General features: G+C 44.4%; 1 protein-coding gene across 6 annotated transcripts in view; it reads right to left on the bottom strand.

The window, feature by feature from the left end:
- The window catches only part of Numa1 (nuclear mitotic apparatus protein 1), a 74,919-nt gene that overhangs the window by 40,212 nt on the left and 16,882 nt on the right, over positions 1 to 17,825 (bottom strand). The window contains exon 1 of one of the 6 annotated variants that reach the window (XM_055623020.1): positions 3,271 to 3,381. The exons of 3 other annotated variants lie outside the window; for them this stretch is intronic. The gene's annotated coding sequence lies outside the window, so the exon portion shown is untranslated. Of the gene's footprint in view, positions 1 to 2,459; positions 2,615 to 2,904; positions 3,121 to 3,270; positions 3,382 to 17,825 lie in introns of those variants that run through there. 2 more of the 6 variants (XM_055623017.1, XM_055623018.1) reach the window with 2 other exon arrangements.

The raw sequence follows: 17,825 nt of genomic DNA, 5'->3' as shown, positions 1-17,825 counted from the left end.
CCCTGAACCATCATTTTTTTACTGCCCCTATTTCCAGAATTTCAGGGCCACAAAGACTTCCACCTCAAGGTGTCATTCCTCAAACCCACCCCAGCCCACCTCAAAGGTTCCAGAGGCCCAGAAAATGTCTACCTTATCTACATGCCCAAGCTCAGTGCCATTGCTGTGAAAATTCCAGGCTCTTGTACCTCTCTCTAAAATAGAGCTATCTCTCCTGCACCTAAGCAACTTCTGCATCCATTGAACACTCATGTTGGGAGCTCCTCTGGGAAGAATATATCAAGAGACACAGGCAAACAAGCATTCAGACCTTACCTGGTACTAACCCCGAGGGCCCTGGCAAAGACCAAGCTACCTTGATATAAAGTGTTTAATCACTCAGTATACAAGGGAAGCTGAGACAGGAGGATTGCTTGCACCCTTCCCCAGCCCCCCCCCCCCCAACACACACAGGGTTTCTCTGTGTAGCCTTGGCTATCCTGGAATTCACTCTGTAAAGCAGGCTGGCCTCAAACTCAAAGAGATCCACCTGCCTTTGCCTCCCCAGTGCTTGGATTAAAGGCATGCATCATCACAGCCTGGCTCAGTCTTAACAACAACAAAAGAGTCAGGTGTGGAGGTTCACACCTTCAATACTGGCCCTCAGGAAACAGAGGCAGGCACATCTTTGTGAGTTTGAAGCCAGCCAGCCTGGTCCACATACCAAGTTTCAGGCCAGCCAGGGCAACATAGTGAAATTGTGTCTCAAAAAAGCAACAACAAAAAGGAACTGTCTTGCTTGTGTATCCTCTGGCTTTAAAAAAAAAAAAAAAAAAAGTAGGGTTTTTTTTGGTTTTTTGGTTTTTTTTCAATGTGGGTTTTCTCTATGTAGTCCTGGCTGTCCTGGAGCTTGCTTTGTAGACCAGGACGACCTCAATATCAGAGATCTGCCTGCCTCTGCCTCATGGGTGCTGGGATTAAAAGCATGAGCCACCACCACTGCGCCAAAAAAAGGTGGGGGGAGAGTTCTTAAAAAAAAAAAAAAAAAAGAAAGAAAGAAAGAAAGAAAGAAAGAAAGAAAGAAAGAAAAAGAAAAAAAGAAACGGCCAACAACCAGTTCATGAATAGTAAATCTTTTCTCTATTTTGGGGGAGCGCCCTGAGTAGGCTATGTGGACCAAGTCTAAAGTGTTCCTCTGCATTTATGTCAGAAGTCAGAAGCAAATGAGCTTGCTAGATAAACCTCTGTACGTGCTCTAAAGAGACTAACTTTCAGCTCAGGCCTCTCCCTCTTCACACAGACCACCCTCTTTGTAACCCAGATTTTGGCTTACAATCCTGAGACCCTGGAAAAGAATGGAGACTTCAGGGAAAACCTACATTCCTTTGTTTCTTCAAAGGTTGCTTACTAGTTGTCCTTGGTGACTCATACCTCTGGAGCACTTGAAAAGGCTGAGGCAGAAGGATGGCTCACAGTTCTAGGGCAGGCAAGGCTGCATAGCAAGACCCTGTCTCAAAAAAGAGGGAGACCACACCTTAAGAGTTAATGACTTAAAAGCCTCGGGTGGACTGAGAAACTCTAAAAAGTAAAGCTGGCAAGTAAATAACATCGAGGAACTGGGAAGCTCCTGACCAGAAAGTCGAAACCCCAACCCCCTTCGGTATTTAGAACCTTGAGAATGCACAGGAATCCAGATCTGCAGGTGGAATCTTGCACCTCCAAAAGTTCCCTTTTCTGCGCTATAAAACCCTAAGCCTCAGTATTTCTGTAGTCTCCACTTCCGAGAGAGACCGCTGCCCTTCATTGTTCTAGTTAAAGGACAATCTGCTTCTGTTGAGGTCGGCCTCTACCATCTCTCTAACATCACCTGGGTTAATCCGGAGCTATCAATACTGACACCTCATACTCTCCCCCATATTCTCTAGGTCAGGATCTGAACAATGTTAGCAGAAAGGTTGCATTCATGAACTACAACTGCGGCCTGCAGGCATAAACTGTGTGAGGCGCCCGCGCACGCGCACAAACACAGCCCTCTGGGGCAGTTCAGCAGCACCTACCACAACCACTACATTCACACTCTGATCCCTGGCAGCTGACAAAACGAACAAGTTTCCCTCATCCAACGCCGCAAACGCCCCTAGCTCACACACAAGGCAATAAGGAAGCACTGTACTGAGCCGTCTCTCCAGCTCTAGGTCAGGCGCCCACACTACTCTCCAAACAAAAACACGCTGACATCTACGTGGGGAAAGAAAGGCGCCAACTCCCGGATGTTGGCAAGCTCCGCTGCCAGCGCCAGTTTCTCAGTGTTTACTTGCTCTCCCTCATCCTCTCCCTCCCCTTTAAGGATGGCGCGGGAAAGGGAGGTGAGGGGGATGGAGCACCCCACCCCCTTGTCCGTTTTTGAAAAAATGAAAACAAAAAACCAAGAAAAGAGCGGGGAAGAAAAAGTCTTAGAGCTGGGGGGAGGGGGACCTTACCGGACTCCTAAAGCCAAACCTGTATCTACAGGTTTTAATCCTCCATTAGCATTTAAATCTTGAAAGGACAGGAGTAAGGGGGAGGGCAGTGGAAAGTAACCCCACACACAAAAGAAAAGTTGGGTTTCTTCGCCGTCCGCCAGGCAGAAGCAATCTCCCTGGCTGACAGCCAGAAGTGCGTCACAGCCAGGAGTCTGCGTTCTTTAAAGGCACAGCGAGCTTCCGCGCGGTCTGGGAGCCACGGCGAAGCCAAGGGCTCTGGGGGAGGGGGGCCGCCTGCCAGGAGGGCCCAGGCGAAGCCTGACCCGGCCCCTAACAACACAGCGGGACGAGTGGGGGCAGGGCGCAGGCCAGCAGGCACGACTGCTGACGGGGAGCGCGCGCAGCAAGGGCCACCAGCTGTGGGTAAACACAAAGCGCACCCGCCGAGGCCGGCCTCACCAACCTGAGATGGCCAGGACACTCCCCCTTCGCTGCTTTCCGCCCGGGCTTAGGGCAGCAGTGATGGCCCGTCCACCTCCGAGAGCAGCCGCAGCCGGCAGGCCCAGAGCCGCCGGACCTAGGCCCAGCCCCCGGCGGGAAAGGCGCCCGGCGCAGGGGAAGGCCGGCCGCCGAGCGCAGGAGAGCCGCACGGCGCAGGCCTTTTCCAGGGCAGCTTCCTGCGGCGCCAGTGACGGGGGGCGTGTCTGCGGGCGCACAGCCTCCCGCCAGCTCCCCAGCACACAAAGCGCAGGCCGCCTGCGCCCGCGCGCCTGCCCCGGGACTCGGCCACCCTAGCCCGTTCCCCGCAGGAAATCGCTCCAGCCCGTACCTTCTGCGTGGCAAGGCCAATGGCATGCTGTGCCCGCTCCTCCCATTCAGCCACCCAAACAAGCAGCCCAGGCAGATTCTAGCTGCGGAGTGCAGGCCTCCGCTGTCCGGTCCGGGTGGCTGTGCTATTGTTGACTAGAATGGCCGCCAAAATCCCAGCCGTGCTGCCAGAACCTAACCCCTGTTCCTCTGGGCATTTGTGGGGAGGGGCTGGGAGGCCAAGGCACAGCCCTGAGTGTGGCAGGCACTGGCTGGAGCCCTCCACTGGCACACACGGACTCCTTGGAGTCTGCTGCAACTACATGACCAAAAGAAAAATGTCTGACTCAGACAAACCATGGCAGCGTTTCCACCCACTGGACAGCCAAAGCTTCTGGGGAAAGCCTGCCAGATAAGCTGAAAGAAATCAACATATTGCTATTAGAATTGTTGGGAATACCCATACAAAAATTATACCCAATGTCCGAGGTAGGGTTATAACTCCACAGATCAGAAATGAACTAGAAGTTTTTATCCCAGAATGGTGCATGTTAACTCATATAAAAGACAACTACCGGACGGGGGGGGGGGGGGGGGGGGAGGAGACACACAACCACAGGGGGGATACAAAGTGAATAAAGTGTAATTAATAAAGAATTAAAAAATAAAAATTAATTAAAAAAAATGACAACTACCCAGTTCAGATTAGGGAAGGATTAGGAAAATGAAATGATATTTTAATCTGAATCTAAAAGCACAAAAGCAAATTTTTCCTCTAGGGAAAAGGAGAAAAAAGCAGAAAGGCGTGGTAGCAGTGAAAGAACAGGTGCCCAGGGTTAGCTGAGGTCAGAATTGAAAAATCTTGAACTTCAAGGAATCGAAGGGTTTAGGGGTTTAGAGTGTTTTTAACACAGAGCCGTGGTGTGAGCCAGATTTACCTGATAAATGGTTCTCTACCAGCAATGTGAGTTTTCCCCAATAGGTAGGAAAAGTACTGAGGACACAGATGGTAAAATTGTTAAAATCGGAAAGAGCGACCCTGAGGAGAGAGAAGCTAACAAAAGAGCAGGGGACTCAAACCCGCCACGGCACTGCACGGCGCTGCACGGCGCTGCACGGCGCTGCACGGCGCTGCACGGCACTGCACGGCACTGCACGGCGCTGCACGCTCTCAGGCCAGCATCAGGAAGAAGGGGCAGAAGGCAAGGCGAAGGCCTGCCTGGTCTACAACTACAGTTCCAGGCCAACAAAGGCAAAAGAAAGACCCTATCTCAAAGCAAACTTGAAAGGAAAAGGAACTGTACAGAGGAAGAAAATCCATGAACGTGACTCAAATGTGAGGAGGTGATGAGGGTCTGAAGGAAACACAGGATATATAATATAGTTGCTAATGCTTACTAAGTACCTACTAATGTGCCCCAAACCCTTCCACTCACCTAATGAGTATCATTAGCTTCAACACTTTATGAAGCAGGTAAATTACCACTCAACTTTAGACATGAGGAAACTACGGCACAGAGAGACTATTTTCCACACACACGTCACTTGCACCTAACTACACAGGCCCAGGCAAGGAATCTCAGCCTCGACTCCCGGGTGAAAATAAGGAGCGCCTCCTCTGCTTGAAGGGTATGAGTATTAACTCAGTAACATTTACTGGGTGGCCAGCACACTGACTTTCAGCACATAAGGCACTAATAGGTGCTTCACGAAGGTTGGTTCCTATCTCCAGAGTGTTCCAGAAGAAGATGGCTTACCAGTGCTGAAGAACGTGGAGGTCTTCCTCCTGGTACGGGGGATGGTGCCTTCAGTATGCCTTTCCCCACCAGTCCTACTTTTGCTTTTCCTTTAGAGGGACACTTCCAACCTCAATCCCTCCAATTATTCAACAGTTAACACATTATTGAGGGCAATCACTTGCGGGCTCACCGCTCTGTATGTTTTTATGTTTGGATTTATTTTTTATTTATTATTTATGACAGTCTATTCACTTTGTATCCTGGCTGTGGCCCCCTCCCTTGTCCTCTCCCAGTCCCACCCTCCCTTCCTCTTCTCCCTCTATGCTCCTTCTCTAGTCCATTAATAAGGAAGGATCTCCTCCCCCTCTATCTGAACCTAGCCTATCAGGTCTCATCAGGACTGGCTGCATTGTCTTCCTCTGTAGCCTGGCAAGGCTGCACACACACACACACACACACACACACACACACACACACACACACCCAGGGGGAGGAGATCAGAGAGCCTGCCACTTAGTTCATGCCAGAGACAGCCCCTGCTCCCCTTACTAGGGTACCCACTTGGAGACTGAGCCTATGGGCTACATCTGAGCAGGGGTTTTAGGTCCTCTCCATGCATGGTCCTTGTTTGGGGTGTAAGAATACTACTCAGCTTTTAAAAACAAGGAAATTATGGAATCTGCAGGCAAATGGTGGGAACTAGAAAAGATCATCTTGAGTGAGGTAACCCAGAAGCAGAAAGACACACAGGGTATATATACACTCATAAGTGGATATTAGACATATAATTATAGGATAAACATAGTAAAATCTATAGTCCTAAAGAGGCTAAACAACAAAGAAGACCCTAGGGAAGATGCTTAATCCTCATTCAAAAAGGCAAATGTGATAAGACATCGGAAGCAGGAGAAGACAGGGAACAGGACAGAAGCCTACTACAGAGGGCCTCTGAAAGACTACTGATAGAGGTATCAAAGCAGAGGCTGAGGCTCATAGCCAAACTTTGGGCAGAGTGCATAGAATTTTATGAAAGAAGGGGAAGATAAACAAACCTGGAGGGGACAGGAGCTCCAAATGGATTTATTTTTAATAACCATGTACAGGAAGGCAATATGGTTCAGAAGGTATGCTTGACCTGGGCTGAAGTCCTGAAACCCATATAGTAGAAGAGAACCGATTCCCAAGGACTGTTCTCTGACACACACAAATACATCTTTTGAAGTATTTAAAAAATTATATATAATCATGTACACTGATTCAAAAATGCTCTTATATATATTTGCTCTTATATGTATCGTCCATCTAGAATGCCAATTCCTTAAGGACATACCCTACTTCCCTCTCTATGATCAGCCATTGTCCCTAACTTACCAAGGCTCATTAAATCTGTTCCACTGAACTACATTTGGATGGCAGCTTTCCAAACACAACCTCTGGCCACCAAAAGAATGTCTATGCTGAGTAGAGGAGATGAAGTGTTGATGAAAACCACACCCTCCACTGCGGAGACAGTGCTGAGAGGCCTACAGCCTGTTCTCATCATCCTTCTGCAGTCTGTACTTAGCAACTGCTATTACTAAAAAGGAAAGCTCATACCCAAAGGACTATCACAAATACAAATGCTCACATTTTACAGAAAAGAAAGTGGCAAAAATAATTAAAAACTGGTATGGAGTGAAAATAACCTCCCCACCCAGGCTCTGCAGACCCATGTGGTATTGTCAGAGCTCAGACTTCACAGCCAAGACAGAATTGATACTGACTGTATCTCCCCATCTTGCCCCTGCTCTAAACACAAGGTAAGAGGTTCCAGTTGAACAGCCTTAGAAGGCTTGACATCTCTGGAATTTCTCTGCCAAGTCCTTAAACTTTTAGGCCAACTAACTTATGGGCTAACCAGAAAGTTTGGCTGGTTTCTCCACTATTCTCCCTTTACCTGTGCAGACAAAATTACCTCAGCCCTTCCCAGCCAAGCAAGATCATTTGGCTCGGCTCCTGCCTGCTTCCGCAAGCCACTTGTTAACAAACCAAAAAGGGGGGGGGGGGGGGGGGGGAAGGGGAGATGGAGATAAGAAGACTGAAAATACTTAAAGAAACGGGTTGAGGAGAAGCTCACAATGCAGGAATTCTGACAGAAGCTGGAGAGAGTGATAGTTAGAAGCACACAAGCACACAGGTGTTCAAAGGAGCTGGTAATATTTCACCTCCCATTGTAGTCAGGAGGCTAAGGCACTTTAGTGTTCATTTTATTATTCTTGTTTAAAATGTGTTATAATTTTAATGTGGACAGGCGTGGTGGTGCACACCTTTAATGCCAGCACTGGGGAGGCAGAGGCAGAGGGACCTCTCTGAGTTTGAGGACAGCCAGAGATGCACAGAGAAACTCTGTCTGGGGGGTGGGAAAGGTGATTTTTTAATATATACTATCTTTACAATTTAAACAAATGACAGGAAAATAATATAACTCAGTGCTTGAACACTGCCTAGTATATGTGAGGCTTCTGGTTAGATCCTTAGCAATGAAAAAAATTAAAGACACAAACTAATTCCCCTGAGACAGCCCAGAACTGGGGTGATCCTAATATAAATAAAGACCTGGCCAGGTATTCACAGGCTCTATAACCTGGCTCCAGTTTTACCTCCTAGTCATTTATGCCCTTACCCAAGCTCTTCACCCTGCCAGGCAGGTCTGTAAGGTTAAAGATTTTCCTGAAGATTAAACAGGATGTCTTATGTAGAGGACTAGCTCCAGGGTCAGATGCAGCTGGGCCCTAGATCCAAACTGTTAGCTCTAACACTTGTTAGCTAGGAAACCTTAGACAAGTTATTTAATCTTCCTAATTCTCAGGCCATTTCTCTAAAATAGAGATAACCATAACCTCATTGAGTTAACATGAGGATTAAAAAAACAAAACATGACAAGTGTTTAGTATAGTACATGGTACAGTAATCACAGTGACAGCAGCATCAACGCGGCCTCGGTATTTATTACACCAGGACAGCAAGTGCCATAGTAAAGACCAGAAGGCGCTGCATGTGGTTATCAATAAAGTTCACAAAGTCCAGCTGGGTGGTAGTGGGCGGTGCCACACACCTTTGATTCCAGTGCTCAGGACACAGAGGCAGGTGGATCTCTGTGAGATCTACAGAGTGAGTCCAGGAAAGCCAGGGCTATGAAAAGAAACCCTGTCTCGGGAAGAAAAAGTTCAGAAAGTCTGAGGTTCAGGAATTGGGTGGTTTGCTTACCCAAGCTAATCTTTTAAGCAGTTAGCTGTCTACCATGCCCAGCACTTTTCTCTATTGCTCTAGAGAAGAAAGTCGTTGAATAAATAAGCTAGCATACTGTCAACAGCTCAAAGGAACCTGTATATCTGTCTTCTCAGAATCATCTTTTTTAAGTCAAAACAGCCACATAACTTTAAAAGTATCACTGAAGGGCTGGAGAAATGGGGTGGTGGTTAAGAGCACTGGCTGCTTTTCCAGAGAGCCTAGGTTCCAGAAGGCAGCTCACAACTATGTTACTCCAGTTCCTCTATTGGTACCAGGCACACACATGCTAAGACATATGCAGGCAAAATTACCCAGGCAAAATTTATATATAAAGATATATAAATTTTGTATATATTATTTATCCATATAAAATAAGTATTTTTAATATAATCACAGCTAGGTATGGTGGCACACACCTATAATCCCAGGAGGCAGAGGCAGGTGCATCTTTGTGAGTTCAAGGCCATCTTGGTCTATATGAGAATTCCAGGACATCCAGGATACAAAGTGAAACTCTACCTCAAAAAAGCAAACAAAAACATACTAAAACTCATAAGAAGCAACAAACACTGAAGAAAAGTCTCCTACTTAAGAAATGCCAGTGATACCTCAGGGTAAGAAAAGGAAACTGAAAGGAAAGGCAGTCACAGCGCTGGTTCAGAGACTGGACCTAGGCTCATTACCTCTTCTGCTGGTTAATGAGTCACTGCTGGGAAGCCTACAGCTTCCTAGAGAGAAGAGCAGAGGGCAGCGCAACACCCAGAGGGGACTGTTTTCTGCAAAACTCTTGTTTGCCCTGTTTCAGTGCCACAAAGTAAGAGAGCGGTATGTCCCCATAGGCAATATAGATGGCACAGTATTCACCAATTACGAAAAAGGTGCGAAAGAAACCAAGTCACCAGAAATTTGACTGTAACTTCCAGACACAGCCTCCAATCCGCAGTGACAGAAAACATGCTACATTTGATGTTGGAAGCCTTGGAGGTAAGTTCTGGACAGGTCACTTCCTACCTGCGTGGCTCTGGGCAAATGACGGCTGCTAGTGTGGGTCTGTAACAAGTGAGATTTGGTTAGAGTCTATCTACACTGCTTTTCCACGCCCCAAAATTCCCACGCTTCTCTTCAAAGAAAACTACCCACCCACCACCAATCTGGCCACAGAACTAGTTTTCTAAGAGTCTTTACAAGAAGCTTGGCGTGATGGGGCACACCTTCAATTCCCGCCACTATGGAAGGCAGAGGCAGCTGGATAACTATGGGCTCGAAGCCAGCCTGGTCTACAAAGCGAGGACAGCCAAGGCTACACAGAGAAACCCTGTGTCAAAAAACAAAACAAAAACAAACAAAAAATTAATTCCTACAAAGTATTGCTGATTAGAGATTCCTTTCCAAGTAACTCTCCCAGGAACAGGCACTATATCTGTCATTTTACTGGATTCCATGCCTAAAGAGAGGCGTAGGCAGGTTTCATCAATACTGATAAAAAGTGGTCCTTGGAAACAGGTAGCACCAATTTAGCTTGGCACATAGTAGGTGCCTGCACTATACCTGAGGCTTTTTAAAGTAGTTTTTGGGAATGGACCTGACACAGGCATGGTAAAAACCCTGATATTTGAGCAGACTTCAAGACTTTAAATAAGGCTATTCTCACACCTCAGTTAATCCCTTGCAAAAGAACCCTGAGAAGCAAGCACACACTATTCCAATTTTATCCGATAGGAACCTAGTGCTCAGCAGGAAAACCCTCGCCCTTCAAGAATAACAGATAAGGTTACAAAGCCAGAACTTAAATGCACGCTGTCTAACATGCTCCACACCTCAGGGACAGTCTGTCTTTCTGATCAGTACAGGCCTCTACATGTACACAAAGCATCTCTAGTTCACTGTTGATATTGTTTCTACCACATGAAACATGCTCATAAAGACTGCAGTGCACATGGCCTTTTCCCCATCTTTAGAGATGCTAAATAAACTTGCTGTGTTGATGCACACCTGTAAGACCAGCTCTTAGGAGGCAAAGGCACGTAGATTCCTGCGAATTCTTAGCCAGTCTGGTCTACAGAGTGAGTTTCTGGCCAGCCAGAACTACTAATAAGACTCTGCTTCAAAAGAAAAAAGAAAAGAAAAGAGGAGAGGGAGGAGAGGGGGAGGAGAGGGGGAAAGACGGAGAGGGGGAGGAGAAGGGAGGAGGGAGAGGGAAGAGGGAGGGGAGGAGAGGAGAGGGGAGGGGAGGAGAGGGGAGGGGAGGAGAGGAGAGGAGAGACAGAAAGGAGGTGTGGCCTTGTTGGACGAACTGTGTTACTGGAGAGGGGCCTGGAGGTTTCAAAGCCCACAACCGGAAGTGTGCTTGCACTCTGTCTCTGTCTCTGTCTACCTGCAGCTATTGCTTTGTCTCTAACTTTCAGCTATGGATCCAGTACCATGAGTGCCACCATGCTCCCACCATGCCCTCCACCATGAAGATAATGTACTAAAACCTCTGTGATTATTCTTTGTTTTGTTGGTTTTCAAAATAAGGTTTTGCTGCATAGTCTTGGCTGTCCTTGAACTCACTCTGTAGACCAGGTTGGCCTCAAACTCAAATAGATCCAACTGCCTCAGATTTCCAAGTGCTGAGATTAAAGGCATGTGACACCACCGCCCAGCTTAAGCTGTAAGTAATCCCTCAATTAAATGTTTCTTCTTCTAAAAGTTGCCTTGGTCATAGTATCTCTTCACAGCAATAGAGCAGTGACTAAGACACCCCACATAGCTATCTGGCCAGTTCTTACATGGGCTTTTGAAAAGAGGACTTGCCAATGAAATGATGCCTAATGATATTCTGCTATACTCAGGTTGGTGCCTACCCCAATTGTCATCAGAGAGGCTTCACCCAGCAACTGATGGAGAAAGATGCAGAGACTCACACCCAAACATTAGGCAGAGCTTGGGGAATTTTGTGGAAGGGGGGAGGAAGGATTGTAGGGGTCAGAGGGGTCAACAACACCACAAGAAAACCCACAGCCCTTGGAAGGCTAAAACAAGTGAAGTCAAGATCTTATTCAAGCCAGCCTTGGCTACTAGAGAGAGTTTAGAGTTCAAGACCAGAGTTATATTAAACTGCTTCAAAAATAAGCAATCAAATAGGAAATTAAAAAAGTAAATCCTTTTAAAATGAAATCTTTATACACATGCCTGGAATACACATAAAAATAGAAGTTTATGTAAAATTATTTGGAGCTCCATGCCTCTGCTTCTATTTGGTTCTTGTGGCTTTTATAGAATGAAGTACAAAATCACTGTCAGTCCCAAGCAAGAAGTGACACACATCCAAAAGAACTGACAATAAAAAGGAAGAGATAACTTTGAGAACTATTTATAAGAAATTTACACAGTCAATTAGAAGAATGAGAAAAACAAAATTCTAGAAACACTTTTAAATTTCTAAACTTGTAAATGGTTACCAAAAAACAAAAGATATGTGAATGCAAAGTGGTAATAATTCCTTTTTACTGAGGATAGTATTAACTCCATCAAACAAATATTAATACTGCTATCCTTACTGAAGAGGTTTTAAAGTGTTGAGCAACACTCCAACTATCATAAGGCTCATGTAGAATTAATACTCAAACTCAAGTCTGTCTGACTTCAAAGTCCATGTCTAAACCAGGTAGGCTGAGTTAGGTCTTTGGGTTGTCTCTTAGTTACAAGTAATCAAGAACTAGTGAGAACTATGTTTGGTTCTACAGTCATATATTTGGATCCCATTTTAAACAGTGACAAGAAGGTTTAAGACAGGATGATCATGCTCACTTACTTAAAAGTAAAATTTATTCACCTTCAAGAGCCTTTGTCTCACACTGCTGCAATGAGTATCTGCATTGAGAGGAAATCGATTCTTTTTGCAATGAACACATGTAACTGCAGAGATTCATAACTGATCAAAGTGCTGAGAATAAGTAACTATTAAATGATAAATGGACGTGTATGTCACCCCAAAGATTTCACTGCAGAAAAAGGTGACAGAAGCAATGTAAGAGTCAGAGGGTGGAGTGTAGTGGAATGCTGTCTTGAGAACATGACACGGCCACTGCACTGTAGAGCTCACAGCAACTGGGAGTTAAGAGCAGGACAGGACTGGGCCCGACAATACCCTGTCATGGAGAAGGGAGGGGCTGCTGAAGACCCACCCCTCCCTGAGGATCTACAGACTCTGGGCTCTAACGGTGATGGAGGGAGACATTTTCTTAGATGGTATAGCCACCGGTAGGGTGCCTGAAACCAATACTAAGGAAAATCACTGGGTCATTTAAAAAAAAAAAAACAAAACAAAACACTAAAGTAGGCAGAGATAGCTAAGAGAATCACTGGAACGTGACAATAGCAATAGAAGGTAAATATGATCAAAATAGTCATGTACATGTATGAAAATGTCAGGATGAAACCCATTACTATGTATAAATTTATGCAAATAAAACCTTAAAAAGGGGAGGGACATGGGAGGAGATTAGGGAAGGAGAGTAGGATTGGGAAGGGATGAGGGAGGGATACAAAGTGAATCAAATGTAATTAATAAAAATAATTTTTTAAATAAAAAAAAAAAAAAAACCTTACCAAAAAAGCAAAGGAAGGAAGGAGACTTGGGAGCAGTACTTTAACCTAGGGCTCAGGGGATAGCACAGGCCTTCATCCATGAATTCCAGGCCAGCCAGGGCTACGTAAGGGACAGTATATCAAAGAGGGATGCAGGGACTTTCGGAGAAATTTCCAATGTCTAAAATAATTTTAGAAATGTGTTTCCATTTAGAAATATTCACCAGAAAGCTAGTGACCACGTGGGTGTTACCAATAGAGAGAGTACATGTGGTTAAGAGAATAAATCCGAAAGTCATTCATCTTCTCTCCCTTTTGGTACATGTCACATACACTTGGGATCCCAGTGCCCTCACCAGAACAACCCATCAGCACTTGCGTATGACTCTGTATCATTAACTGATCACGTGTTTCCGACTTACAACATATTTCAAAGTGTTCCTCACGGCGGCTCTGTAAGGAGGTATTATTCTCAGTTTACCAAAGAGAAAGCTATTCAAAGAAATTAAGTATTTGTAGTCCTGAGACATTCAGTTTTAGTGTACCTGGCTTTAATTACTATCTTAACTCTGTCTGGTACTTAATTTCTTAAAGAGCAGGTACATATGAGACTTCCCAGTTATGTGAGTACACAACATCAAATTATGGAACCAGTTCTCCCATTCAGAATGTCTTGGTAACAACATTGGAGCCAATAAGATGATGGCAAGGGAAGCTGAGGCAAGCTTAGCTAGTAAGTTAAAAATGGCACTGAAAAGTGGAACTATTCTGCATCATTAATGCTAAGGTACTTCAATTTTGTTGTTTGGTTTTGTTGTGCTAGTCTCAGCTCTAGCCTGAAACTCACTATGTAGCCTGGTTGACCTCAAACTTGTTGTAATCCTGCCTCAGCCTCCTGAGCACTGAGAGTACAGGCATGAGCCACTAAGGAGGGCTCAATTTCTGAGGTAATAAGGATGGCCAACATTGTCAGGCAGTGAGTACTGGGCAGGGGGAGGGGCAAGGGCAGGGGCAGGGGCAGGGGCAGGGGCAGGGGCAGGGGCAGAGGCAGAGGCAGGGGCAGAGGCAGAGGCAGGCAGATCTCTGTGAGTTTGAGGCCAGCCTAGTCTACAGAGCAAGTTTCAGAATGGCCAAGGCTACACAAAAGAAACCCTGTCTTGGAAAATATATTTATATATCGGAGGCTGGAGAGATGGCTCAGAGGTTAAGAACACTGGCTGGTCTTCCAAAGATACTGAGTTCAATTCCCAACAACCACATGGTGGCTCACAACAATATATAATGAAATTTGGTGCTCTCTTCTGACGTACAAACAAGCATACAGGCAGAATACTGTATAAATAACAAATGAATAAACCTTTAAAATAATATATAGGAAAAAAAAAAAGCCAGTGTCACTTGAAAGACTCACCAGTTAGGTCTGAAAAGATGGCTCAGTGAGCACTTGCCACAAAGCCTGACAACCTGAGTTAGATGCTTGGAAGAAGAAAGCTGTCTCTGACCTCCACACGTGTCATAGCAATCACTCACACCCACTCACGTTCACAGGCGCACACACACAGTAATAAAAAGCTGTGTGCAAGTCTTTAATTCCAGCATTTGGGAAGTAAATACAGATGGACCTCTGTGTATTTGAGGCCAGCCTGGTCTATATAGCAAGCTTCAGAACAGCCAAGGCTACATAGTAAATAGTAAGATGACACCACTCCCCCTCCCCAGTCTTAAAAAAAAGTGATAAAAATGTTTTAAGATTCACCAACTATCGGCCTGCTCTTTGATCACCTCCCCCTGAAGGGGGAGCAGCCTTACCAGGCCACAGACAATGCAGCCAGTTCTGATGAGACCTGATAAGACTAGGATCAGAAGGAAGGAGAGGAAGACCACCCCTATCAGTGAACTTGGGGAGGGGCATGGGTGGAGAACGGGGAGGAGTGGGATTGGGAAGGGAGGAGGGAGCTACAGGGGGGATACAAAGTGAATAAACTGTAATTAATAAAATAAAAAATACAGAAAAAAAAGATTCACCAACTATAAAATGCATCCCAATTTTAGTGTTAAAATTTTTAAGTGCTTTAAAACTAATGAAATACACTATTTTGATCTCAAGCATTCTGAAAACAGATGAGAAGTATCTACCTGTTTATACAAATTATTTAGTTTTTTTTTACTTTTTTGAGAACGGATCTCAGGTAACCAAAGTTCATCTTTAACTTGCCTTGTTGTAAACGCTGGCCTTGAAATCCTGATCCTCCTGCCTTTTTCCCAAATGCTGCAATTATAAGGATGTATTACCATGCCCCACTCAAATTCTTGTGTCTTAGGTGAGGTTAGAAGGTCATGTTTAATAATTGTTAAATATCTTTATTAAATTAAAGTTCACATATTGGAAAGCTGAGAATTACAATGCTGGTTTCCTCAACAGTAATTCTGTCTACAACCCAAATGGGTCCTGAAAACTCAAAACATATTCTGCATATTAGTCTATTTTTAATTTTATAACTTACTTATTAAAAAATCAATTAAGATAAAAGACATTCAAGAAATCTTACTTCTTGCTTATATAAGTTTAATTTCCTTGTTCTCCAAAACCAATTAGGTAATAGAAAGGAAGATAAAAATCTAAATATGGGGTCACATGCCTATAATTACAGAACTTTGGAAGTAGAAGCAGAAGGATATGGAGTTTGATGCCAGCCTGGGCTACACAGCAAGTTCCATCCCAACCTGAGCAACATAGACTTCAGCACAAAAAAAAAAAAATTGGATGGGACAAAATTGTAAAATCAATCTACCATTCTTCTCCAAGTTCTCTCCAAGACGAGAGATGAGAAGTGTAACATATTTCTATGTCCTGTAAACACATATAAGTGTATACACTTAAGTATATACGTGTTAGATATGAATTCCCATTGTTTTCTATATTTAGAATACCAAGTTTAGACTTTACACTTTGATACTTTGATTTGCAATCTGTTTAGCTCACTTAATAATTCTCCAAGGATTAGAAAGGTAGCTCAGTAGTAGAGCACTTGCCACATAAATACAAAACAAGATATTTATTAGAATTTATGGCTGGGCGTGAAGGTGCACACCTAGGATCCCAGTACTCAGGGAGGCAGAGGCAGGCAGATCTCTGAGTTTATGGTCATCCTGGCCTATAAAGCAAGTCCAGGACAGCCAAGGCTACACAGAGAAACCCTATCTCAAAAGACAAAACAAAAAATAACTTATGCTTATATGTATGCCTGATGCATGTATGAATACCACATGCATACTGGTATCCTCAGAGGAAAGTAAAGGGACCAGATTCCCTGGTACTAGAGTTTCTGGCAACTGTAAACCACCTTGTGGGGCTGGGAACCAAACCCTTGTCCTATGGAAGAGCAGTAAGAGCTCTTATCAACTGAGCCTTCTCTTCAGCCAATAAATAGATAAATAAAACTCTAACTCCTATATTTTTAAAGCTATATATAAAGGAAATGTCATGGTGCATTTTCTTATTTTCTTACTGATGGACAAGGCTATTTTCCTTCTGAATCTGTTGCCCAGGCTGGCCTTACTCTTCTGAATACCTGGGATTACAGGCATGTGAAATGTGCCTGGTGATACAATCTGTTACTATTTCAAAAGCAAAAACAAAAAGAAACTGCAAAGAAAACTCCTGGGGCTGGAGAGATGGCTCAGCAATTAATGTGCACTGCTGTTCTTCCAGAGGTCCTAAATTCAATTTCCAACACCCACAAGTTGGCTTATAACCAGCTATAACTGTAGTCCCGTGAGATCCAATGCCTTCTTTTGGTATGCAGATGTACATACAGATAAAACACCCATACACATAAAATACATAAATAAATTAATCTGTAAAAAGAAGAAAATTGGGCTGGAGAGATGGCTCAGGGGTTAAGAGCACTGGCTGCTCTTCCAAAGGTCCTGAGTTCAATTCCCAGCAACCACATGGTGGCTCACGACCATCTCTAATAAGATCTGGTGCCCTCTTCTGGACTGCAGGTGTACATGCAGACAGAATATTATATACATAATAAATAAATCTTAATTTAAAAAAACATCATAAATTATCACAAAAATAAATTAAAAAAAAAAGAAGAAAATTCTTGTATACATTTATTTCTTAGAGCAGAGGAAGGGGTTGGCAAAGCAGGATTAGCCCTGGCTGTCCTGAAAGTCATTCTGTAGACCACCTTGACCTCGAACAGAAATCTGCCAGCATCTGCCTCCTTAGTGCTAGGATTAAAGGTGTGTGCCACCTCTGTCTAGCTAGCATATAGTTCTTAAAAAAATTCTGCAAACTTTCCTTGTCTTGTTTCTCGGATCTCTTTGGGACGGACCGTTATCGATGCTGAGCTAGGGTCTCTCTATCTAAACCAGACTTAATTTAAGCTTTGATCCTCGTGCTTTAGCTTCCAAGGTGGTACAAGTAACAGGCTGACAGCCATACCTGGCTTTGTTGAGACCAGAAGAGCTCACACTGGCCTAAATATACTCATTATATACCCGAGACTGGCTTTGAACTCCTGTTCCTCCTGGCTTTATTTCCCAAGCGCTGGAACTAAGACACGTATGTTTTTTTGTTTTTAACCTATATGTATTGTGTGTTTGTGTGTGTGTTGTGTGTGTGTGTGTGTGTGTGTGTGTGTGTGAGAGAGAGAGAGAGAGAGAGAGAGCCTGTGTGATGGCATTCATGTATAGTCAGAGGTCAACTTTCAGGAAATAGTTCTCTCCATTTATTTTATGGATAGTAAAGGATCAAACTGGTGGTCAGGCTTATCAGAAAGTGCCTTAACCAGTGAGCCATCTTGTTGGTTCCTTTTTTTTTTTTTAATTGTAGTCCAGACCAAACCCATGATCTTCCTGCCCTCCTCTCCCGAGTACCACAATTATAAGTATATGCCACCCTATCCAACTTATTCCAAGGTTTTAAACACTCTGCCTCCCATACTCACAGAACTATCCAGACTCCAGTGTGGTAATGGAAAGA

This window comes from Psammomys obesus, unplaced genomic scaffold (assembly GCF_907164565.1).
Source record: "Psammomys obesus unplaced genomic scaffold, mPsaObe1.curated_primary_1811, whole genome shotgun sequence".
Classification (NCBI taxonomy): Eukaryota; Metazoa; Chordata; class Mammalia; order Rodentia; family Muridae; genus Psammomys; species Psammomys obesus.
This window is presented reverse-complemented; position numbering and strand designations above follow the sequence as displayed.